The sequence below is a fragment of the Epinephelus lanceolatus genome, chromosome 4 (assembly GCF_041903045.1).
Source record: "Epinephelus lanceolatus isolate andai-2023 chromosome 4, ASM4190304v1, whole genome shotgun sequence".
NCBI classification, from domain to species: Eukaryota; Metazoa; Chordata; class Actinopteri; order Perciformes; family Serranidae; genus Epinephelus; species Epinephelus lanceolatus.
This window is the reverse complement of record NC_135737.1, coordinates 15,976,750-16,003,185: the sequence shown is the minus strand read 5'-3', so window position 1 is coordinate 16,003,185 and position 26,436 is coordinate 15,976,750. Positions and strand designations below refer to the sequence as shown.

The 26,436-nt window shown below is 39.1% G+C and overlaps 1 protein-coding gene across 13 annotated transcripts in view; it reads left to right on the top strand.

Moving 5' to 3' along the window:
• The first annotated feature begins 307 nt into the window (after window positions 1-307).
• Window positions 308-26,436, top strand: part of tenm4 (teneurin transmembrane protein 4) — a 179,718-nt gene continuing 153,589 nt past the window's right edge. For all 13 annotated transcript variants that reach the window (XM_033631116.2, XM_033631115.2, XM_033631113.2 and 10 more), the window contains exon 1: window positions 308-489. The gene's annotated coding sequence lies outside the window, so the exon portion shown is untranslated. The remainder of the gene's footprint in view (window positions 490-26,436) is intronic.

Genomic DNA, 26,436 nt, shown 5'->3' with positions numbered 1-26,436 from the left:
CAGTCGCACTCTCATCCCTGCTCCAAACTCGTAATTGTAAATCGTGAGGGACCACGCAGCTTGTCATTCCACAGCATATCGGCTGGCGTGTCACCTTATCTCCCACTCTGTGTACGGGGACTATTTCACATATTTCTCCCGACGGATTTTCACGGCGGTTCAATTAGGTGTGTGCATGCTAATGGGCATCTCGGTGGTCTGCCTCTCGCATCCATGTGTGCCTCTGTGAGAGCGCTGTAAGCAGCAGCAGCAGCAGCAGCAGCACCTTGGAGCAGCAGAAGGAGGAGGAGGAGGAGGATTTTTTTCTGCCGTACCGTGTCGTGCACAGTGGAAATACACTCGCCTGCTCTGGGTACTATCAAAACGAAAGGGAGGGAAGAAGAAGAAGGCGACGAAGTAGAAGCATAAGGGCTTTTTGGGGGCATCTCAGACTATATTGGTGAATTGTCAACGGGACAGGCCTGCTACATTGGATGTGTCTTCAGAATGGTAAGATTAATTTTAGTAAGGATTTTTTTTTTTTTTGCCAGTGTTGCAGAAAAACAGACAGCTGCACACAAGCATCATGCAGTAGCGGAGCATATACGGAGAACTAATGTAGGGAGCCGATATCACTTTCACCACAGACGGATGTGTGCTTTATCTCTTTGCATATGCACCGTTTTGTTTATGCTGTCTTTTTACAAAGCTGCCCGTTTACCCGCACGTTATTCTTCGGACAGGGCGAGATTAACGGCGCTTCGTGAACGGTGCAGCACGGCAGGCTACCTGCTCCTCGGTTTTTAGCAGCCCTAAGGGTTTGTGGACCGCCTTAATATCGCACTGTGTAAATGTGATAGCCAGTAAGGGATCGAAAAGTCCACAGTTGGCGTTCAAAGCAGGCTCAGGAATAGGGATGGCTGCAGCGCGTCCTAAATGATGGGAGAGAGGTACATAAATAACGGATGAAGACGGAGAAGGACTTGCTCTCTGAATTCAGAGGTATAGGTGAATGTGCCCTGCTGTATGAAGATTAAATATGTGCACAGACCTTGTCTTCTATCACTGTCTGCACAGGCTGCGGGTTACATTACTACAGACACTGCTTTTATTTAAAGGCGTAGAGAGGACATGTAGATGTGTTGTGGCAGGGATTTGAACTGTAGCCCCCTCCCTTTTTTATTACAGGTGAGTCCATATTCAACTTTGTAGTAGCCTCTATATCGTAGTGTTACAGCAGTACCAACCTAGTGGATTGTGCCTGCTGGTTTTAAATGGAGAAATACTTGGATGAGGCTTAAGGAAAACTGCACAGCTGATAGTTTATTGATATAGCACAGTAATAATAATAACAAAACAATAAATCATTAACCAGTTATACTCCCATTATTAAAATTTAGATTTACCACAATTTGATTTAATTTTAATTGCCTTCTTTTATGAGGCAAAGCCATAAAAACTGCATCATCACAGGGGGTCACAATCAAACCAATTTAAGTTAGGCGGGATAAAATAAGAAACATCTCCATTTGAATGTTCTGCAGTTCACACACATTTGAGACTGGAGGAGTAAAAGCGTGAGTAGGACCCCTGGGAATCATTGTTGGGGCCCTACACACAGCTCAGACCAGCTCTGCACTCTGATTGGGCAAGTTGTAAGACTAACACACACACCACTGAGTGTAGTGATGGTGTTGTACTCATGCTGGTAGTAGATTTTGGTCGTACGCTACATCGCACCAATGTAAAGATTACTGGTGTTATATATTAATGGAGAGTTCTCTAGGAATGAACAAAATTATACTAGCAAGCTGTGTAAAAAGTAAGGTGAATTGGTGTTTGACTGAAGAGAATTTAACACCTTTATAGCACAACAAAATCTCAAATAAAATTCTAGATGGCATAAAAAAAAGTGCGTTTGTGCCATCATAATCTAATGGTTTAAAAATTTAAATTAAGTGGAAGGAAAAAAAAACTATCAGTCTGTATTAGCGGCAAACTTTTCCCACGACATGCTGCAGAACCATTAAAAATCTACTCTCGATGTGTGGGAGATTTTTTTTTCTTGCACATAGCAGAGCTCACAAGTGCTGCCATTGGTTGAGCAGGTTGCTTGACCTCAGATATTAGAGGTTAAATCCAAGGGAATCCAGGGGCCCTCCATCCTCCATGGCAAGTGTTTGGTGGAGTCATCAAATGAAAAGTCTGAAGTTGTTAGGTCCCGTCGAGGTTAACCTTTGTAGAACAAGGCTGCATTCTCCCAGTTGTCTTTGTCGTGCTGATGAGCTCTGTGAAGCAGCCTCAGCACTAGTTCTCTGCATGATAAGAGGGGAAACAACCCTCCCTTTGTGATCACAAATGAAAAATCTGTTGCTTGTCTTTTCGCCTTTGTTGTTGTTTCATTGTGAACTGAACACACAGCTATTCTCCAAAGGACAGAATGCTGAAAGAAAGATGACATGTAAGTTGCAGTTGGACCTTGTTATATTCCATAAGCGATTGTTGTGTTTGAACTAACGTTGGCAGTGTACGGGGGCAGAACGATGACAGAGAGGAAACAATGAAATGCCTCTGTCCCTCTGGAGTTTTCCAGGGGGATATTGTGTATTTCAAGTAATAATTGTTGTGAGAACTGTACGGTCATCTAGGGAGGGAATGGCTGCTTTTGAGGGAAATGAATACTGTGGTTTGTGAAGACTATGTTCTCCATGATCTTCTGTGGCTCAGTGGGAAGAGCATAACAATAGAATAGATATAATAATCTCATGTTAATTTGATGTAAATTATTACCAGAAGCATTTACCTGTTTGCACCAGAGAAACTCTTAAAATTAAACTAAATTGACCTCTGTTACTAAGTAAAAAGTACTATATTTGATATTTAAATTGTAAATAGGCTTTTCCTCTTACTTTGTACTGTCAGTGAGCCTCATATTCCTGCTTTTTTTACTTAGCAGCATTGAGTGCAACAAAAGGAGAGGTGAATTTTCTAGCCCGGAGCATTATGTTTAGTTGAAGCTGCAGTCTGTCATCTTGTGATTTATCACACATAGAACTAATGGGTAGCTGTCACAATTACACCACTTTATTGGACATGAAAGCTGGGTACTGCATGCCCCCACCTCCTCTCTCTCTCTCCCACAACCACTCACACACACACAACCCCCTATTTTTTTCAAATGTTGACAGCACAGCTCCAGACTTTGTGTGATAAGTTGAGGACACTGCAGAAATCAAAAGCATGTGGTGTTACCAAGTGACCAACTGATTGGCGCGAAGCAGTTTTTCTTTGTGGATGGTCACCATTTTCCTCCTGTGATAGCCCCAACATACAGACATATACAGAGACCTCCAATTTATGTGTACAACATTACAACAAATCTCTGTTTTGTGCTTTATGTGTGGCATTGTTTTAATTTGACAAGCAGAGAACTGAAGTGGAATTTATTTTTGTGGCCATTGTCGACCTGATGTGGGTTTTAAAATAGAATTTGTTTGATGCAGTATGTGTGTTTTGTGTGTTTTAGCTCCTTCAGAAAGCTTTATGGGTTCCCTGTGAGATGGCAGATTAAAAAATTTAAAGTGACAGAGGAAAACACAGACAATTTCACCTTAGTGTTTTTAGCTCCAATATAAACATACAGAGAAACTTAATTTTGCTGTATTGATGCTGTAACACTGCTGCACTGACTTCTGTTCATTGAAACCCATATCACTGGTTACACAAAGAGAAATCCAAATTCCCCAATAATTCGCTTATTCAAAAAAATGAAAGAAAATATGATGTGAACAAACAAACATCTGATCTCACATCTAAGTGTGCTGAATTTCTTGAATTTTGATGAGGGATAAGCCAACTTAATATCAGTGTTAGACATGATGAGATTTGGGTGGATGTTTTAGATGTGTCTCCACATTCTCTGTTATTCTGGAGAATTGCAGTGTTCATGTTTTCCTGTAAAACTATCAGATCCATTTTTCAAAGAACTGGAATCTTACACCTGTTTGGTGCTCTGGAAGTCAGAATCACTCAAACAAAGTACTTGAGGAGTGAGGTTAGGGTAGAAATTATGCACTTGAGCCCCCAGACACAGTGTAGTATTTCTCCTCCTGGGCACATGGCAATAGACTCCCCTTTGTGTCCGACATTACATAGTATGCATGTAGCAATTTTTAAGATGACTCTCATTGCTGCGGAAGCTAATGACAATCCGCAGGTGTGGTACTCATTATCCTTACAGACATTGCTTTGATATATTCTTGTCTGCTCAGTGCCACAGTGGAGCATTATCCTGCTTGTGTTTTTCTTAAAATCTGCTCTGCTCCCCATATAACTTAAGATAATTTCAGAATACTTCACAGAGCAGAGATATGATGCTCAGAGTAGACTGGGGGATTCCTGAGAAGTGAGAGCACATCTGCAGTGATGACCATTGTTGGAAGTCCCACCTCGTGCATTAATCCTGCATCTCTTACATTTATGACAGAAACGGTCCTTTGTGTATGTTAAGACGAAAGATTTTTTTTTATAAAATCTGACGCTGAATGTCTTCTGTGATTATTTATCCAATTTCCAATTAAAAATAAGAGTTGAAAAATGTTTAACTTTGGGTAAAATGCAGCACTTGTCACTGTCACCAGTAGTCCAATCACAGTGCAGAAGGCGTGGGACAAATACCATAGAGACAAGCAGGCACAGAGGAGAAATACAAGTGCTGAACAACGTTACTGCTGTTTCCAGCTGGGAAAAGAAAGGCTTTGATGGACACGTGGCCTGATTAAAGCAACATCAGTGACTGGTCAACTGGTGAGACTATGGTCGGTCATGAACATATCAACCAACCAATCGACCAGAACTTTACACCCCTAAGAGGAAAGTCTGCACCTCGTTGATCAGCCACCGAATGGGCTAGCAAACCAACATTTTCAGAACATGAAAAGAACAGGCTGGATTGTCTAGAGTCAATGGAATTTTTAATAATAGTGGGTTTGTGCATTGAGTCTTTATAGAGCAAGAGTGACAATTCTCTCTTGAACAGTCAACAGACTGCAGTGATTCAGCTCCACCTTTTAGTATTGGGTCAGTGTGCTAGGTACCTCAAAAACATAACAGAATGGGATGGTCCTGTTAGTACCATCCACAACTTTTGAGAATGAAAACGCTTTAGAAAAAAATACCCCTCTCTTTTATCTAACAAACTGAACTGAACAGAACTGAACTGCTTGGTGGAAATGAGGCTATAATGATCACCAATTCATGATACAACCCTTTGGGGATGCTCAGAGTTTTGATAACAGGGTGTGTAAGAATAATGGCCAAAGGACATTCCCTCACATGTAGGAAATTGACAAACAGGACAGACAAGACCTTAGTATTTTTTTCCCCACAATTTGAAGGGGGAGTTTCTCACAGGCAAACACTAGATAACTAGCAGAGTTCCAAAGGAAGCAGATTTACGGAACACATGGCCCTGAATTTCAGATGTGGTGTGGTTAGAGGGGCAGTTGTTAAAATGAAAATTGAACAGTGGTTAAAGAAGCTGAAGATGCACTTAAAAAGGTAGTTGCTCTACAGCCTTAGAATTACTCTAGAATTAAATCAGTCCCTTCTTCAGTCTTAAAAAACTCCATCTTTGAAATTCACAAAGCTGCTACCTTCGAGTCAAGTTTATTTATAGAGCACATTTAAAAACATTGAGCACTGACCAAAGTGCTTCACAAAGAGATGAAATAAAACTCAGAATTATCAAATAAAAACACAGGAATGATCAAATGAAAACAGTCATAAATAAGAGAATATGAGTAAATTAATAGCAACGTAAAAAATCATGATACCAGTATAACACAAAGAGAATTGCACAAAAAACAAAATAAAATACAAACAAATAAAAACCAGAGTGCAGAGCACAGACACACTGCAGTAAGATTTACATTTGTACAGCCAAAACAAGTCCTGTAGTCTGCTTATTTGTCTTTGATTGTTGAATTTTCATACATTACGAGGTAGAAAGTATAATAGTGCTTTCGAATGACAGTGTCTCGTTCCCACTTTTAAACATGGTTCTGGACCAGTAATGGGATGGGATGCTATCTCTGGAGGGTCATTAGATCTGATGGTTGCCTTGCATGGTTGTTAACAGCCAAATAACACGAGGCCATTTTACAGGACCAGGTGCACTTAGTGGTGCCAACAATGTTCTCTTAGCATATCCCCATATTCTCAGAAGTAGCAGTTTACGTGCACTATAGAGACATAAATCAAATGCTGATGAGGCTAGCTAGATCATAATTGCACTAGTGTGACTAATGAAAAAAAGTTGGTGTTGGGCAGATTTTGCTGAAATATGCAAGTGAAATGGCTGACAAATGTGCAAATAAAATGGAGACCTGTGGCAGCAAATTAAGTTAGCAGAGAAAGTCCAAAATCCCCCAGTTCAGAAATTAAATGTCAAAGTAAGTGTCATCAAACAATTTGCTCTAATCGAGGAGATTTGGCATTGCTGGCCTTACAAACCTTTATGTTTGATTGCCCATCATGCACTAAAAAAAACCTCTCCACTGATGGAGAGAAATTGAGGCTGACCATTTCAAACTGCTCCCAACTACTGCTCACAGTCTGACTCTGCCCAACTGTCGGGTCAATGTGTTTTATACCACTAGAGTTAAATGCACTGCAGCAAATTGCCCCACTCGCGTTGTTGTGTATATGCTGTGGCCTGCCGCAGCCATGGACAGCAGATAAAGAGGCTAGTAATTTGATGACAGAACTTCAACTTGTGTTCAACTTGAAAAAAGTGACAGGAATAATAAGATGTCCTTACAGTTTTTGAAGGTCACATTATGAGGGCGATTTAGCTGACAGGCATCACGTTCCTTGCAGCTATCAGACTAACAAAGTGGCGTCTTATATTTTCTGCTTCTTGGAATCCTCCCATCAGAACAGCCTCCCCAGTGGCATTTCATCATGACCTGGATAATCTTATGCAAGATAGTGAAACGGCAGTTAATTTGCAGGTAATTAAACCCTAGTGATTTACAGTTGGAAAAGCAACATATACAGTAAGGCTGCCGTCATTATGGCTGTGTAATGTTTTGAATGATAATATGGCTAAAGCACTATCAGGATTTTTCATTTTTTGAAATGAATGTATGCCAATGCGAGCGTATATCCAAAACAGTGCATGGATTTATAGGTAAGTGGTGGCAGCTCATAAAAAAATGATATCTCCTGATCTACTGATACAGAGTTGTGAATGTGGCATTTTCACCTATCACAGCAGTGAGTAGTGAGTTTAATAAACTGCAATAATGTCTTTGTTTTCAGGAGTACTGTGCATACTGTCAGCTTGTCACATGAACATGAGATTTTGTGATTTTTTTTTTTGTGTCATTGAGGAAGCAGTTGCGTCTGTAGTTTGTAGTTAAAGCAAAGGATGCTCGGTTGTTCTTAAAAGAGAAACTGTTGAGGATCTGTACACATTATACAATGAGGTATTGCACTCATGGTTTCTTTTAAACACTGAAGTGTCAGCTAAGTGTAGTGCATCTGATGTATTCATTTTCTAATTTTGTAAGTAACTCCAATAAATAATAGGGGTGTAGCTCATCGGTTTCATCACGATTCGAAATTCTATCAATTCTTTGGACAACGATACAATATTTGCTGATATCACAAAGTCTGCCATGATGCGATTTAGATACGATGCCATTCAGGGGTTTGCAATCGATATGAGACGATATTATATACCCATTTAACACAATCGATTATAGAAGAAGCTGCCACCCCTTCTCTTTGCTTTTGGCCATAGAAGATAAAAACAACACATAAATACTGACTCCACTAACACACACACTTTCATTTTAGCCCAAACCCTCATCTTTGTTTTTTTAAACTTCAGGATTGTCTGGCTTAAAACCGTGAAGGCAAACTTCTCAACAGTCAAAAACAACATCCTTTAACAAAGGTATAAAATTCAGTTCAGTAATAACTGTCAAGCTTCATAGACATGCCAGTTGTTTTTTGCAAGTCACCCATTATTAGCTCAAGCATGTTTACATTGCATAAATTAGCCTAGCCGCTAGTGGACGTTCTTCCGTTCATAACTTTACAAATAACGTGTTATGTACATACATGTATTAGCTGTGCTTGATTAACAAAAGATCCCTCTGAATGTTCTAATCATCGTGCTATACATCTTGGTTATTTAAATCTTTGTAATATGTTGTAACATAACAGTCCCTATTGATCTGAAGGTCATTTGTTGGCTTTGACAGTGGTTGCGTTGGGTAGACAAACAACATGCAATTTATATACAGTCATAATACATTAATGACAATGGCTGTTTTGGTTCTAGCTTTCAAGCTTTTCAAAGTAGGCATCATGAAAATGGTGCTGTGTTGCCAATTTCAGGTATGACTGGGGCAGGTCGACTGAAATTTTACTATTTGGTATTACAAACCATTTGTAAGGTTTAACTTGAATTTCTGTCAGATCCCATGCTAATTTGTTGCTGTGAGTTTAAGCCGTGATTGCTACGACAGAGGCATTTTTAAAGGATACAAATTAGGGCTACATTAAAGGGAAGGTGCAGGACATTTAGAAGCTTATCATACTCCTCACTGATTAAGCCCCCTCTTAAGACATTAAAACATTTTCAGATCAGAGTTGTTGTCTTTAATAAGGTTGGCATCAGCTTCCTGTCAGCATCTATTACTACCTTGTCTTCCAAATTGCAGGCAAGTGATTTTATATGCTTCTAAAACTGCAGGGAAAGTTAATATGTAATATAAGAATTTAACAGGATATACTGTATGTAGTTAGCTATGATTAAAGGGGTCATTTTTTTTAGCTTCTTTTTTTTATATATATCTCTCTCTTCCTAAGTAAAACGATCACACACATTTTTATGCATCTAGATGTGCAGCTTGAAGGTATGTTAATTCAGCTCATGGATGTCTATAAGATAAAGTAGCAGCTACTCTCAAAAGCAAGGAAATACACCTTCTCCAACACAGGGGGTTTATTGCTTGCCACAACCTGAGCCCTTAGACATTAAAGGAAATGACATAAGAAGGGCATCCAAAGTTTATAAGCTTAGTTGGAAAGAAAACTAGTAAAAATCTTACAGACTGTATGTACTCATAAAGCCAGCAAGGGAACAAAGTTCATTTGATCACCAAAGTACTCTTGGTGAACATGCCAGAGTAACCACACCATCATAGACAGTGTAGTCTGCATGCAGCCATGAGGATGGCTCTGGAAACGTTTATTTGGACAGAAGAGTGATGAAATAATTTTGCGGTCTTTAGTCTGTGTGTCTCACTAATCCAGCAATCAGATAGTGTCTCACGAAGGAAACTATCCCCCTTTGATTATGTCCATGTGCATGTCACTTCACGTCAAGGGTCAGCATTACAAGTGTTAATGTTTGACAAGAGATAAGTGACATGAGAAGATTCCCTCTGTACTATAAAGGTCTCGGGCCAAACTTTTGACTGAAAACTGGCTCAAACTGGCTAGCTGTGTCTGAGACATCGGAGCGCTGCCAGCAGGGCCTTTTTTTTCATCCAACCATACACCAGGGTGACAACCATGACAGGATGTCATGATTGTGCCTCATTTTTTAAAATTCAGTAACAAGAATTTTCAACCCCAGCTCTTTAAAAATTGACTTCAGCCTCCCCAGTTGTGCAAGTTATTCAATCAAACGGGAGTCTTGTCTTTGTTTTTGCAGAAAACTGGCATATTTTTGAGACCTGCTGTACACCTGCATAGGGAGGTTTTCAGGGGCAGGGGAGTGCTGAAAAGGAGTTGTCAATATATTTTGCAAGTGTTAGGCAGCAAAGTGGAGTGATAGCTCTCAAGGGGGCTGGCCTTAAGCTGTTATTCTATAAATATTAATAAAGCCCACTAGCCTGCCTGGAAGGAAGCTAACAGTTTGCTCATGTCACAGACTGGGCTTCAATGTGACAAGTTGTGAAAAGAGTGATGAGATGACAAAGAGGCAGGAAGATGACATTTAGTGACAGGCCTCATTTTTCAAATATGAAATCACTAAAAATGGAAGCTGAGTCTGCTGACCTCTCCCTTAGAAAATTGTGACCCAGCAAACAGTACCCCCTGTGGGTTTAATGTTTTGTTTATTTATTTATTGATTGATTGATTGATTGATTGATTGATTACTTTTTCAGTCACCACCATTAGAAAATGCAATCACATAAATCACTGGAGGAAGTTGCCAAAACATTGATTGACTGATTGATTTTGGATGCACTTGAAGACGGCTCTAAAGAAATGTCAGCAGTGTTGGTTAATTAAAGAGAATGTCTTAAGCAACTTGAGGATTGTGGATACTTTCTAGGTTTACTTTCTCACAAATTACAAAAACTACAAAATCTGATTATTCTTAGATTAGTTTGCCTATTAATTTCAGACACAAATAATCTCATGTCTGACCTATTTCCACGAAAGTATCTGCAGTCTGGTTATTGTGGTTTTTACTTTTCTTTCTGCAATCAGAGCACTTGAATCTCACAGTGGCCTGTTTATCCACATGCTGGCTTAGCTGGAAGACTAATGGAACCAACAACGTAGACAGACATAGAAGGTGTTGGCTGCTGCTGACATTGCTCTGCCAAGATGCACTTGTTGTATGCAGCTAAGCCTAAGCAGCAACATAGTGTTTTGGCATGCTGATAGATGTAGAGCATTTGCTTTGTTTCTTGTATGATCTGCAGTAAATGCAGGTGTTGTTTCTGTGACAGCTGAAAACAACAAATTCAAAACCATCCATGATATTCATAAAACAAATGTACTAATGGTATTCATGAAAATGGTGCAATTTCTGTGAGTATGTTTGTTTTCTCTGGTTGGACCCCCATGCTACGGAAGCCCTCAGAGGCAAGGTGAATTTTAAACATTTATTTAGTGTTTTTTTCTTAAAATGCATTGGTTTTACTTTGTTATAAGCTCATAAAGCTAGGGTAGTAGAAACAGACCTTTGCGGCTCTCTCTCTCTCCTCCTTGCCTTTATGGACAGTGGCCCTATCCATGAATCTATGGTGCAGAAACAACAGTTGAACAAAACCCAGCTTGTATTTGAAATGCGTGCGCTAGGCTAATCAGATGTTTATGGTGGTATGGTATCAGTATCAGTGAAATAGAATACTACAGGTGCCACTGCACAGTTCTGTTATGTTTTACAGTGGGCATTTGTAGTTAGTTAACCTTTGTTTATGCTACATTTGGCTGAATTTTCAAGCCATTTTTACTAGGGATAGACCGATATGGATTTTTTAGGGCCGATGCCGATACCGATTTTTTTTCCATCACCCTTAGCCGATGACCGATTATGGACTGCCGATTTTCTTGAGCCGATATTTGGGGCCGATACTGCTTTTGCTCCCTCAATTTACATCAAAAAAATGACAAAATGATAACAAATACTACAGGTCTCAAGTTTAAAATAAGAAACATTTATTGAACAGTAAAAAATACTAAAACAAGATGGAAAGTTGAGGTAGAACAGGTAGAATATTATTATTATTATTATTATTATTCATTCAAATAAACAAAAGAGTTCAGTGCTCTTAAATCTTCCAGTAATGTCTTTATAAAATAAACAAATATTTAAGCTGAAGCATAAATAAAACAACAACTACTGTACACAGTAGGATTTGCTACATGTGCGCTGCAGGGTATTCCGGCAACACAGAGCTGCCCGTGGATGCCTGTCTGTAAATCATGCCAGGGAAAAATAAATCCGCGAACCCACGCGCGTATCGGCTGATGCCAATACAAGTAAAAAACTCAAATATCAGCCGGCCGATGTATCGGTCTATCCTTAATTTGTACTGTGCACTAAGCACTCTCTTTCTGGACGGCTTTGTCACTCAAAACAGCCTGATTTTATCTCCTAGTATCTCCTCCTATCTCCTGGGAGATAATATCTCCCACATAGGAGATAACATCCTGTATGTAAAAGATAACACCCTGTATGTGGGAGATAGTATTTTGTACATAGGAGATCCTGTACGTAGACGATAACATCCTGTATGTAGGAGATAGTATTTTGTACATAGGACATAAGCAAAGGTTTTTGTCAACATTTCCAGCATAAAAAAATCATCCTGCCTTTCAGGGCTTCCGCACCACGCTGGCATTGCAAGAATAGAAAAGTTTTTAGAAAATGAGTGCCAAAGTGCCATAAACTGCAGTTCATTGAAAGGCCAATTGAGGCAGGCTCCAGAAGCAAGTCAATTCCCATAGACATCTATATTAAAATGCCCAGCTTTAGAGCAGAAATAAACATCGTTTACAGTCAGGTACAAAAAAGGTTGTGGTCTCTATAGCAAATTTTCCCCTTCATGACAACTGTATGGGGGGTGAATTTTTATATAACCCACCAGTTTACATTTTATTAAGGCTTAAAGTTCTGCATTTATAAGGGTGGGCCACTGTGAGTGACAGGCTGTCTGGTGGTAGTGTCCTCAGCTTCTCAGTCAGATCCACCCCTCACTGCTCCACAGCACCAGCCTCTCATCTAAAGATGGTCAGTTTGGCTCTAAAAATCCAGGATGGACGAAATGCCAAACTTGAGGCTTTAAAACAGGAGTCCACAAACCAATGGGTGATGTCACGATAGTGACACCCATTATTTTTATAGTCAATGCAACCTTTGCACTGTGCCTTTATGCAGCTTTTTAAGACCTGAAGTATATAGGTTGTTCCACATTTCTTGCCCTCACTTGGTTTCTGCTGCAGAAACTGCTGCCTGTTTTGATTGATCTTTGCTGCTTTTGAATGATGTTGTTGTTACTGGCCTGCACCCAAGTCAGGCAGCTATCTTAGTGACATGCATTGTCAGTTATCAGAAGTAGTCCACCAGGAGGATTCTGGCTCAAATTGTGTGACAGTATGGCCTACTATTAAGTGGCATTTGATGACTACACTGTTTTAGTGTATTCATTTATTCAATAAATATTTAAATTGTAATTGTTGTGATATCAAAAGAATCCAACTCATTATATGTACTATGGCATTGTTGAAAGTGGGTGAAAACCTGCTGGATCAAGCTTGATGGGAAGGTTATTTGGGATATTTGTTTGTATACTATCTTGCCGCTGTGTATCAACAGTAGCACTGATACTGACTTTGTTCTATGACAGGGGTCAGCAACCTTTTATATCAAAAGAGTCATTTTTAGCCAAATAAAATTTTAAAAATATGTCTGGAGCCACAATGCATATTTGTGCCTTATAGTGACAGCAACACAGCCTATCTAATCTGATTTAGCCGATAAACATTGATAATAGGTCTAAATGAACATTTATTAATGTGTTTTACAACAAAGTAACTACTTTGCAGTGGGCTATTAATGATTATTTGGTACATAAACTTTGCAGCTTTAGTAGTGAAAGCAAACAAATTTCTCCACTCACTGAAAATTTCCTCTGCAACGTTTTCTTTTCCAGATTTGGAATCAATAGCTAGCCTCTCTAAGGAGACTCAAGACTAGCCATCACTATTGAGATTCGGCAAATTTTTGAAAAAGGCGCCAGGCCGTAGATGTATAATGCTCATAGTTGACGAGGTGTTAAAAACGTGTATAGGCTACACAACTGGAAAAGGTAAGCATCACTTTAGGGCTATAATTTATAAATGAAAATTTAAATGGTAACAAAATAAGTGTTATTCATTTCCATATAATTTTTTGTCAAAGCCAAAGGGAGCCACTGGAGAAGGGCCAACAAGCTGCATGTGGCTACTAAGCCACAGGTTGCCTACCCCTGTTCTAGGATGTGCAGACATCACCTGTATCATTACTTCTCTGCAAAAGTTTGATGTTAAAAAACCTCAAATATTGAGGTTGATGAATTGACTTGGGGTTCCTTAATACATGACTTCCCAAAATGAACTTCTTAATAGTAACATGCCACATCTATTTAAAAAAACAACAACAAAAAGCTACACTTTGGGTTATCACAAGCCATTCATGAATTATGTAAATTTCTGATTTACCAGTGGACTGTTATGTCAGCTTATTAAGCTTCTGCATTGATACATTTTTAACATTTACCATCTAACTACAGTACATCATGCCCTGCACTATGCTGCTTTTAGATAGAGCCCAACCCTCTAAATCAGGGGTGCCCAAATACTTCTCAGTGGAGGGCCAAAAATGAATCAGGGTGGAGGGTCATGGGCCAAAACTAAACATTCATGTTGCAGTGCATTTAATTAAATAACTATGATATAACTATGCAAAATAAACAGTCATACAAAGTAATTTAGAAAATGAATAACATTTCTGTTTATTGAAAGCAGAAAAATAATAAGTACCAGGCCTATGTCTCTAAAAACATGGGACACAACATGTCCCTACAAGACCAATATATTAAAGTCTCCACTGTCTTGAACAATCATTTTCAAATAGGAATATAATTGAACAAAAAGCCCGCGTCTGATTTGGGCACACGGTGTCAGCAGCAACTGTCAGACATTGTTTCACAAAATCACCCACAGCAAACGGTCGTCCGCTTCTGACAATGATGGAGCTAAGCTGATAACTTGCCCGAGTGGCATTCTCTTGTACAGTTGACGGCTGGAGTAGGGTACGTTGTTGGGAGGTTAACTTTGATAGCAGGTCTCCAGCCTTCACCTTTCTCTCGTCTCCGGTGTATTTTGAGAACTGATGGGAATGCTGGGTTTCGAAGTGGCGACGGAGATTGTATTCTTTTAAAACAGCGACTCTCTGCTTGCATATTAGACATACTGCCTTGGAATCAATTTCAGTAAAAAAGTACTCGTGTTCCCAACAATTTTTAAACTTTCTTTTGTCAGTGTGCCAATTCCTCACACGCTCCATGCCTCCATCCCAGCATCTTCTCCCTCTCTGGTCAGTTCCGGCCGGATTTGAGCTGACGGGAGCTAAACAGCGCCACCCTACCCTCAATGTAACACAATGCTGATTTGTGGTCAGTAGAGGAAGTGCAACAATAAATAAATATTTAAAGAGATATTCCGACTGCTGGCAGCGGGAAAATAATAATTATTTAATTATTGAAAATTTGAGCATGGGCCGCGGGCCAAAACTAATCGGTCCCCAAATTGGGCAGCCCTGCTCTAAATAAAAAGTCTTTGTTTCCACTAAACTATGAATGCAGATTTAATGTAGCTAAACCAACTCCCTTGATGATCCTCTATACATTGCCTCTATATTTATTTTTCACATTCCTATCACACAGTAATATTACTTAACCAAATTATAATGTGTTTAATGGTCTATAACAGCCTGGTTAGTTATTCCCCCACCGTTACCCCTATAAATTTTATGTGGACATGATTTAGTTGCCCTTATCAAAGACTGAACATCTCTATAGTATTTGCAGACGTGGCTTCAACATGGTAACTACTATGCAAAAGCCTTGTTCTCTTGGCTTTGGGTATCCACAGCGCTTGTATTAATGGCATTTTTACACCAGCGAGGAGATAATTCCTGTGTGGTAAGGTGTAAAATTGAGCAGCTTTGATGTTAAGCGGCGTATTTAAGATTCAAGATGAGGGTGTTAATTAGTTGACAAAAATCTTTTTCGTTCTAAAAGTTTTTTTTTCTCTCTATTAATCCCTCTGGCCTGAGATCAGGTTGCTACATTTCAGTTCAAAAAAATGGATAAAAACAATGATATAGTTAACACATGTTAAAACAGTGTACCTGTATGCATTTTTATTGATAATAAAATCAAAAAAGCATTGTTTAGGCTCCCTTATTTTACTACATTCATGGTGAAAATCCACACATAGCCAGTGCGGCTTGGATGTACTGGGAAACTGCTTGTATGGCTCTTTGTAATCAGGTTGTTGTATGAGTTGTTTCTGGAATAAGCCATTTTTCATAAAGGCATCCACTGTCAAAAATGTAAAAATGTGAGATACTGCAGTGCAGTTTATGTAAGCAACCGTCTACGTAGCCCAGTAAGTGGTACAACCAGTTCAACTATTTGTGGTCCTTTTGTGTATGGTAAAAAACCTCAGTGAACAATGACAGCTAAATACACGGCAGGTCGAGCTGTGATATTTAAGAGCTCGGGGAATATTTACCTTGACAAGTTGTCCAGGCAAGCATTTCCAAATGTGCTATACAGGAGTACAGTACATGCCGTACATAAATAGAAGGAGAAAACAATTCCTAATGTTCCATGTAGCTATGCCAGGCCTGCCTTTTATATTGAAAAGAGAGGGCTGTGTGTCAGTTATTGCAACATATAATGCAATGTTCCATCCTCAGATACTGTATATTCTCTGTACTGAGTGAGTCTAAATGGAGACTCAGATGTTTTTTCATAGTATTTATAGGTAATGGCTGCCATATTCCTAGGTCAAACATATTGTAGGAAAGCAGCTAAGGGTAAATATGGCCACATTGGGTGTTAAGTCCATTTTCTAGTGTACCCTCTCTCCCTTTTAAAAATTCTTGTGATTTCTCTAATGGCAGATATTCATCAGGCTGGGCTCCTGTACTGTGTCAGGTAATGAGCAACCGTGATCACAATGCGGACACAGCACCGCCATTGTTTCCAGAAAAAGGCAGGAGACTGCTTACTTTAGTGATGTGTTGGAGATTAGGTTTGTCCAAACTACCACAAGTCCCTGAACTTCTTCCTGTGACCGCTGCAGTTGTAGCTTGGTTGTTTCTTTCATTCATTTCTTGCAATATTTATATTTATCCACCAAAAAGAAAGTAAAATAACCAATATAGATGTTTCTAACAAACAGTGAGTCAACATTCAGTCTCCAGTCAGTCTTCAACTCCAGAGGTTGACATTTTGTGCAAAATCTTCACAATAAAAGCTTCCAGTGGCTGTCGAGTGTTTACACTTACAAAACTCTTAAGAATAGCTCAGATAAAGGGGGCAACTCAGAAAATAGAGATGCTACTATCTGTTGGACGATAGTAAGAGCCGTATATGTAGGAGTAAAACAAAACTCCAAAGAACTGTGACTCCCACATTACTGATATCTAAATATACCTAGTCATTTGTCCACACATGTTGTAGCTCAACATCCTGAGCCAATCAGTTCTTCATGACGTCCACAGAGTTTGGTTGATGGCAAGAGCCCATCATGGCTTGGCCCTTCTCCCAAACAGGACCATTATATCGTGCGTCAGCGTGGTCACCCCCTGCTGTGAGGGCACAGTGCAAATAGAAGTTAGTGTGACAGTGTGCAATATCAAACCAATGGAAAAACATCATTACAGTTACATATCATCAGCTACTTTTCAAACTTCATATGCCAAGTTCTGATGTGGGTTGTGTTAGTATGCAGAGTGAGCAGTAGAAGGGAATAGCAGTGCAACACTCAAAAGTGAGAGACTCGCCTCTTAATCATAACAGCCTGCATGTATGTTGCTGCATTAAATCAGTCTCTGTTGAGACATGCTAATGAGACAAGTAAAAGATTTTATTTTTTATAATATTTCATTGCAAATGTCCTAAGAAATAATGCAATGTCACATCTTGAAGCTGCAGGAAAAACCTAAGAAAAACAACATGAAACAAAAAAATATGTCCAGAACAGCTTTTTTTTTTTTAGAACATGTTAATTAGTTTTTGATGGCTTTCTTGTCAAACACTAACAAACAGCTATTTGCTGCTAACATTATTGCTTCCACTTTACGCATTAAGCAATTGTTTGTTAGTTATGAAAAAAACAAAATCAATCTTGTGCTGTTTCTGCTTGAAAAAAATACACCAGGGCTATTCACTTCTGTTTAAATAGCACAGTTGTATATTTTGAAATACAACCAGCTACAATGTTTTCACATGTGTGTGTGTGTGTGCAACTGAGTGAAAATAAGCAATAAAGAGAGAAAGGGCAGCTTATAAACTGTGTCTAATTTGTACCTTAGCGTCTTGACGAAGACATGACAGAGCTGGGGCAGGAGGCAATCCAAACAGGCCTAAGGGTCTTAACCAGCATTTTTTATTTGGTGAAACTGAATAAAAACACTGTTACTGACAATCAGTGTTTTTCCCCTCTATATGTTTTTTTTTCTTAAGTGAATGCATCTAAATGGCTGAGTTTGGGAAAGCTCAGAGGGTTGTCATATTATTTACTTCAGTTTGAGCTGTTGTAGAGGGCAGACACTTCTTTCAGTAGTGCAACATTTTCAGCAGCCTTAATGTACAGTATTGCGCACAATAATACTAAGTGACAACTTAGTTTGAAGTGTAAAGCTTATTGATCTAGAATATGTGCTGTATCACATTGAGGGCGCAGGTGTTAGATCATGGGAGAGGTGACAATTTGTTTTGCCTGCCAGTGGAATAAAGTTCAGACCAACTGCTTCCATGCTATTTTGTTTTCTGTGATATTCAGGTACACTTAGATAAATAGCATAGATCTGAATTTATTTTACAAGGCATGCTTATGTATATTTCATATTGCGTTCTCAGAATACTTAGACTTTTTAATGCACAGTCTATAGTCCATGTGCAGGTTAAATGACACTAATACATTAAATAACAAACCTTCACCTCCTGTGAAAGGTGGCAATAAAAATCATTTAGATGTGTTTCCTTAAACATTTCTTCATGAATTGAAGTGTTGAGTGGACATCAGCTCCCAAGTATCTCATATCTAATCCGGCATCATTTATTTTTTTCATAAGTGGTGTTCAGTTTTTTAATAAATGACATTAACAGTATTTTGAATGCTTTGATTAATAGACTGACCTTTGGGCAGGAAACACTAATAAGCTGAGCATTGCTGCTGAAGGAAGTTACTGAGCATGGAAACCGTTTGATGGTCCTCTGCATAGGCGTGTGACCTTTTATGCAATAATGCAGTGTATTCTTGGATCAGAGAACATATTCTTAATTTCACAGCCAGCTTGCATTTTCAGATATCCTACTTGCGTGTTCAAATGTTTTGCTGCTGTTTGATATGTAGTACATGTGCTCTGTTGAATAAGTAATGGGGTTGCCACAGTGTGCATGCATTAACAGTGCAGATCAACAGAGTTGCTCAATGCACTTCAAACCCACTGACTCTCCCAAGTGCCCTTACAGCCTTTTCCAGTTCGAGGCATCTGCTTTAAAACTGCACAAATGTAAAACACACATACATGCAACCTATCAGCTTAAATCATAAAGTGGCACTGCAGAATGGAAAAGCCCCCAGCCCCCTCTTACTCTGGTAAAAAGAGATGGCATACCAGGAGACCGGTAAATCTGAGTGAGCCGTGTGCAGTTTGTTGATGTCACTTTATGGATATACATGTATAAATCTTTCAGTTACATCTCACTGCCTTTGGTCCCACCAACCTACAAAATCAGTCAGTGCAGCTTGTATCTGTTAGTTTTGGCTGTCTCACCTGCTGATTACACGCTTCACTGGTGATGCCAGTTAGTCATATGCTCTACCGTAACATGGTGGATACTGTGGGATGAAGCCTCTTGATCTCAGTTGACTCCCATGTCGCATCATTTTTAATTTGAATCTATTGTTAAACTCCACTCTATATTCAGCTGCTAGTGGTTGGAGGCTTTTTCAGAAGAACAACAGGCTTTCTGCTCCAAAAACATGTCCAATAGAGACTGATTTCAGAAGTATGTTGTCAAAATGCAAAATGCATTGCAGGTAGAGGCATAGACATGTGCCAGTAATCTGTGCAGCTCCCTTGAAGTGACTACGTGTTTTGGATCAGCTTAAGGTTAGAAAAGTAAATCAACTGACTGTTTGTGCCTTAATTTCTGAATATATGAAAAATGAACTGTTTTAATCAGGAGGAAAAGAGCTCTGGCACATCTCTGTCTCTCCCTCTTGCCCACTGTGCCACCCACACACTGCTTCACGTCTCTATTGCTCAGCTTCCCATTGTTCAACGCAGCGTTGTGTAAAATGAACAACTTGGTGGAAATGCTTTCTTGTTTTTTGGGCTTGTTTTTAAAACAGGGATTTTGCATTCCTATAGTTTTTCCTGGCTTGTTTTTGCTCTATTTGGAATGTAACAGTGATCAGAAGCAAACATGGACGTTATTAGTTATTGTGCATGGGCCAACTGGGCCTGTAGCGTGGCAAATGTGCTATCCCCTGCAAAAAAAGTACTCGCTCAGTTTTCATCCGAATAGTGACGGTAATTAATAGCGATGGCTCTGATGTATGTAAATGATCATCAAGGCAAAAAGTGTCACAGTAATCATTTTGTGGTGACATGTTACACTTGTAATGAATTATTCCGTTATTTCATTTGTCACCTGCCAGTAAGTTTTTCACTTTAAATGTAAAACAGGTGTCAAATAATTTAATGATATACAGGTCAAGCAATGATGTATTTGATGCATCTTATCACCATATATTTTTATTTAAGGAAGATGCTATTAGCACCCAGGTGTGTGTTGCCAACAATGCAGCCAGTTTGGCTGTTTTCACCTGGGTGTATATTCCTGGGCGTCCTAACAGTGTCGAAATATGGCGTTCAAACAAACAGGTCTGTTCAGGTATTCTGCTAAAGTTTATGCATACCATGTGCATTCAGAAGCTTTATACATCATAAAAATTTAAAATAATAAGTCAACTAGGTCTAAATGATCAGATGATTTTGACTTACACAAGGCTCAAATTCCAGTCTCCTGCGTGGAAGTCCTGTGCTTCACCCAATCATCCATCGCATCTTCCTCCCTACATGGATTTTGTTGCTATTCATACTACGTCACCTGACTTTCTAGTGGTAGATACGTCAGTTTTTTTTCCTCACGAGTTTACCACTTTAATCTCAGAGAATACCTGAGATATTTGAAGCTAGCACTAGCCTTAAACATGACCTCTTTGCCCAAAACCTAACTGCCTCCAACCTCATCGCACTGACATGACGAGCACTATCAATCACATTGCATAGTGGGATCCATAATAACACTTTGTGGGCATGGGTACTGAAAACTGGTAACAAATGAGCCCTGGCGCTAAGTTATCAAAGACTGTAGCATTGAAAAGCTCCAACATTATCAGTGCTTTTATCAGTGCTACTTAACATTTTGATTTAAATTCATTATCACGCTGCAGCCTCTCACCTGCAGCACCTCTCTTTGTGCTAGGGCTGAGCTCCTCCACACGCACACACACACACACACACACACACACACACACCCATGACACGGAGTGAGGTCAGTGAACAGCAGGGACGCCGCAGTGGAGAGGAAATGAAGATAACTCGAAAATTACTTGTGTCGACAACAACTATGCTCACTGCTGTGAGTCCAATTAAACCCTCGCAAGTAAAAAGCCAATAATTTATTAAGACACATGTTCAATAAGTATAAACATGTTAACATGTAGGAAAATAAATTTCATTCTGCTCTGTTCGCAGTCTCTCATCCACCACTAATGTTATGTTTTACATAAGCAAAGCAAGCTAGCTCAGCCAATACCACATTGTTACAAATAGGCTTAAATGAAAGCTGTCTGTATGTAGTCCAACTGTTCAGCTAAATTTGCCACTTATCTTAAAATTGGGAAATTCTCTTAAACGTAGCTGCTGGCTGACACAAACAGCCCCTTCTCTCTCTGCCAGCGCAAACAACTCCTGCACACAGTGAATCAAATCAGCAGCAGAGAGAGCAGGACAGAGGACAGGAGGACTGACTGACATAAACTAAACTTCACTCAGCGTCGTGATGTTGGGAATATTATTTGACTTTGCCATTGTAAATAAATCCTGTTGCTGCTCTAGGAATAACATTTGGTTGTATTTAAAGTATGCAGAAATCCTGTTCTTAATTTAGTCTTTTTTAAATTAATGTATTCTCAAAAAAGCAATTTATAGAGCCAATGGGAGTATCCCTAAGGTATTGAACCGATGAGGAATATTGAGAAGAGTAATAGTATCGATAAAATCCTAATGACAGACATCCCTTGGTGTAAATAGCCAGATAGCTTCAGGGTGGCTATTCTCACTCGGGTGCAAATAGACCCCATTTAAACTTTTTTGTATGACCTGATTCTGGCAAATATAAATATTCTTAATTCCTAAGATGAATGCACATATAGTGTTGTATTTTAATGTATAAGTCCTCTTTGAATCAATGTATTATTGGTTGGGGTTATTAATTGCTTTTTTGTGTGTCAGTTTCTCTTTTGCAATAACCTAAAGTCTGTGTATTGCCGCAGACTTAATGTGGCGTACGCGCAGAAACAATAAAGACCAGACGGTGCTAAGACATGTACATGCCTAAAGGAGGGATATTGTTCATAACACTACTTAGGTAACATGCTTAAGTTTGTGGTGCTGAAATCTATGTTAATAAAATGTGCTAAGTGAAAAGAGTGTGAGACAAGAGAAGGTATGAAAAGCCTGAGCTACAGTAACACAGGGTGAAGGTTCTTGCAGAATGCTCTAGTGTTGGTTTCACTCAAAGCCATTAGTTACTTTATTTTCTCTCCACACTCTCAGTATTCCGGGCCAGCTCCTTCATAGCTGTAAGTAGAGCTCTATATGTGACCGAAATGTTTCTGTGTGCGCCTGAACACAGGCAGAAACATTGATGGAGCTTATGTGATTTAGATCATGACTGGGAAGGCTGCTGTTGTGCTGAGGTAGAAGAATATCATGGTAAAGGAAACTGCTGTGCTATAGTGCACCGCTTGACCCATTGCAGGGATTATTTATTGCTGTCAGCTGAAAAGCTCATAACTCCTGTTTTAGTTATTTATTTTTATTGGTTAGCGTCAGTTCAAGGACTTGGTGTTGCTCTGTGGGCTGAGAACATGCTATGTCTATGTAAGATTTTCATTACCATGCTGGAAACAAAGTGCACAGCAAAACATTTAAAAAATTAGTTTTGTCAGTTGCTAAGACACGCTTAATGAAACTGGGATCCACTTGGTCTTTACATCCCCTTCTTAGCACAGCAGAAGTCACTTCTTACAAATGTGTTTTAACATAGTTTTTTTCACAACCTTTTTTCTAAACAGTTAACACACATCTAATGGAAAGACCCAAAACTATTTGAATAACTGTGTTAACCTGTGTGAAACTCGTTCACACAACTCTTTAATCAGCAATCAATCTGTATCCGTCAAGATGCCACCTCTGTGATGGTGCAAGCTTGGATCAAAGAGGCCAAAAGCATATGAATGAAAAGCTTTCTTAGAAAATGTCTCCTTTTTTAACCGTATTTCAACAGGGCAGGTGCAGAGTGCAGCAGGTTTTTTTTTCTTTTTTCTTTCTTTTTTTTTTTTTTTTGAATCTTGAGTATTTTTATCTTTGGAGAATATTTTCATTTGACCACAGTTGTTTTAAAGCTTTGCGAGTGTTAGAGCTTTTTGCAAACAAAATGTGTCATTTTGGGCAGCGACTTTCAGTCTAGGCCTCTGTGTTAACTGTTATGAAAATGAATGAATGGACAAATGTGCTCAAGCGAATGAGAAAAATTGTAATTTACATAAGTAAATTGTATGTATGCATGTAAGTTTTTACAACCTCACTGAGACTGGTCTGCAGCTGGGCTTGTTCCCCCCTTCCATAATCTATAACTGCTTATCCTCTTTAGAGGTGGCAGTATACTGGAGCCAATCCTAGCTGACACTGGGCAAGATGTGAGGTACACCCTGGTAGAGGTCGACGGATTTATCTGTTTGGCCAAATAATTGGTGCTGATAGGATGTTTTACAAACTAGCGTTATTGGCAGAAGTTGCCTCCGATAGTTGCTGATGGCTTAGTCTCGCCACCAGATAATCAGAGATCTCCGCCTTCTGATAGTCTGGGGACACTCCTTTCTAAAGTGTGTTTAACACACCGGAGAAAATGGCCGGCAACAAAGCAACTCCTTTTGCACTTTTTAAAAGGACACGCCCTCCCGGAAATGTGCGCTCCCTCTTTTCTCGTCCGCAAGGAAACAAACACACAGAGAGCTTGAAAATGGATGCCGAGAGATAAACTCCGTTTTATCAAACGTGTGCTCAATCCACAAGATTGTGGAAATAAAGGACTTACAGCAACTTTGTTTAAAACTTTTAACGCAGTCGGACTTTGTTTACGAGCACAAGAGTTCAGCTAGCCACCGAAGGACCGCCCTGCGGATTTACTATTGGTTCTGCAATGTAGGGAGTTTTTTTAAACTCTGAAATAGTATCCGCCCATCTAAACACAAAATCAGGGAGAAAGACATCAGTCTTTAGTTAAGCAAAGCGTCTAAAGACTGACTTGTGAGTCTACTGATGGCTTTGCAGCCACTACCAGTTATGCGAGGATGTACATTGCTGACTGGAGCTGAAAAGTGGAACGTTGTTTTAAATCAAGCAAAAAGGAGCCTGATCAGTGGATGCAGGTCCAGAAGAAGCAGCTCCATCTGTATGACTGTGTCTCAGTGTACTGTTCTTCATTTTAACTTATATTTACACAAAGATTTTGCCTGGACTGCGACAGCTGGTTCAGTGCTGTAGTGCTATTAGTGCAAAAGTCTGTGAGGAAGTGAATACTGCCACTTCCTGTTATGATTTCAAAGCCCTTGTTTCAAAATAAAAGCCTTCCAGTGTGTTCTACACAGTCTAGCCAAATACTACTTTGAGCTAGTCTTGTTTTTATTATGTTTTATGAATCAGATGATTTGAGTATTTTGAAAATACAAAATCCACTCTGGAGGATCTAATTTCAAGTAACAAAAATACTGCCCATCTCATCTTTTTGCACAGAGCCTCCATACATGACGTTAAGGTAATGTCATTATGTACCTGAGAATCTCAGGTAAATTTTAAGGAAAATAAAAGCTCAAAACATAAAAATCACCTCCACCTAAATATTTTTCGGTTAGTTTGATATTCAGTTCCAGATTGAATTATAAATAATTTTGAGTTTGATGTTTAGTTCCAGATTTATATATTTATTCTGTTTTTTATTACTTTGACTCAGATGTTCAGTTCATTTCTGACACTATGGGATTTTTTTGTGGTGTGTGGGATATCAGTGGATTATTTAAATCGGCTTTTGGAACTATCAGCCTTTAGAAATCCAGTATCGGTCAACCTCAACACTCCGGACAGGACGTCAGTCCATCGCAGGGCTGACACATGGAGACAGACAACTATTCATGCTCACATTCACACCAACAAGCAGTTTAGAGTTGCCAGTTAACCTACGTAACCTGCATGTCTCTGGACTGTGGGGGGATGTCAGGGAAAACCAACCATGACACAAGGAAAACATGTGGGTTTGTTCCTTAATATCAAAATATAGTCTTATCAGTTTCAGGCATAATTGATAAGCACTGATCTCAATTAAATTGACTCATATATTAACAGTCCTATGATATCTTGGAGGAATCACTTAGTTGATTTCTAATAAAAGATGCCATGTTCCTGTGCAGCATGCCTTGTAGCTTCATTTAAAAAAAAACCCCAACAAAACCTAAAAAGCTGAAATCTAAAAAATAATGACAATAGATATATTAGTAAAATAGGGGGGAGGAAACTAAAGAACAAAAAAGTACAAGTTAAGAGTCAGATAGGGATCTGGCCTGTTTCTGCCAGCACAGTCTAGTCTGCTCTGTTCTCACAGGAGCTCCTGCTCATAAAAAAAGTAGCTTTAATAAGCAGGAGCCTATAAAATCTCCTGCTTATGAAATTGAATCAATCATCTTATAGACATTGCTGAACTGTCTCTTAATAGTAAAATATTATACATTATAAGTCAACAAAACTTCTAAAAACATGCTTGAAATAGCTTGGTCCTCCTAAAAAGTCATTAAAATTGGCCTTTCATTCCACCACATTGCCCTGAAAATGCCTCAGTAAAGGGAATCTGGATCACCTGAGTCTGGTTTAGTTATTTGTGGGTCTGAAGTAGAAGTATGGTTATATTGAGAGCAGAGAAGGCAGCAAATCATTTTGTATGCAAAGATGTTCAGAAAAATGTAAAAAACTGTTCTGGCTATTATGAAATATATATATTTAAATTTGTGTGGGATTGCGCTAAACACCCACAAGCCAACACATGGATTGTTTCTACAGTAAATGCAGGGTATACATTAGAATTGGAACAATGCATGATGCTTTATTATGAAGACTTAGATTTTCCACAAAATCTGATACTATGGCAGCTATGTTTTTATTTTTATTAATGCTGCTTCAGAACATTGGCAAGATCAGCTTATCACACTTCATTTTGAAAATTATCAATTATAATTAATGGTGAATTGAGTTTCCTGAGTAGCTGTGGTGTGTATGGTGTGTGTCCTTGATTTAAGTACACATGTGAGCGATGATCTGACAAAGGTCATCTGTAGTTTTCCACATTGGACAGATCTGTCTGGACTCATTAAATCTGAAAACACTTTTCATTCTGTTTTCTTGTGTTGAAGGTGAAAAGGCAAATGACCCAGCAAAATAAAAGATAAACAGTAACTTAATTAAGGTGGCAGAGGGGTTGTCAGATGACTGCTACACGTTTCATGTTGGTTACT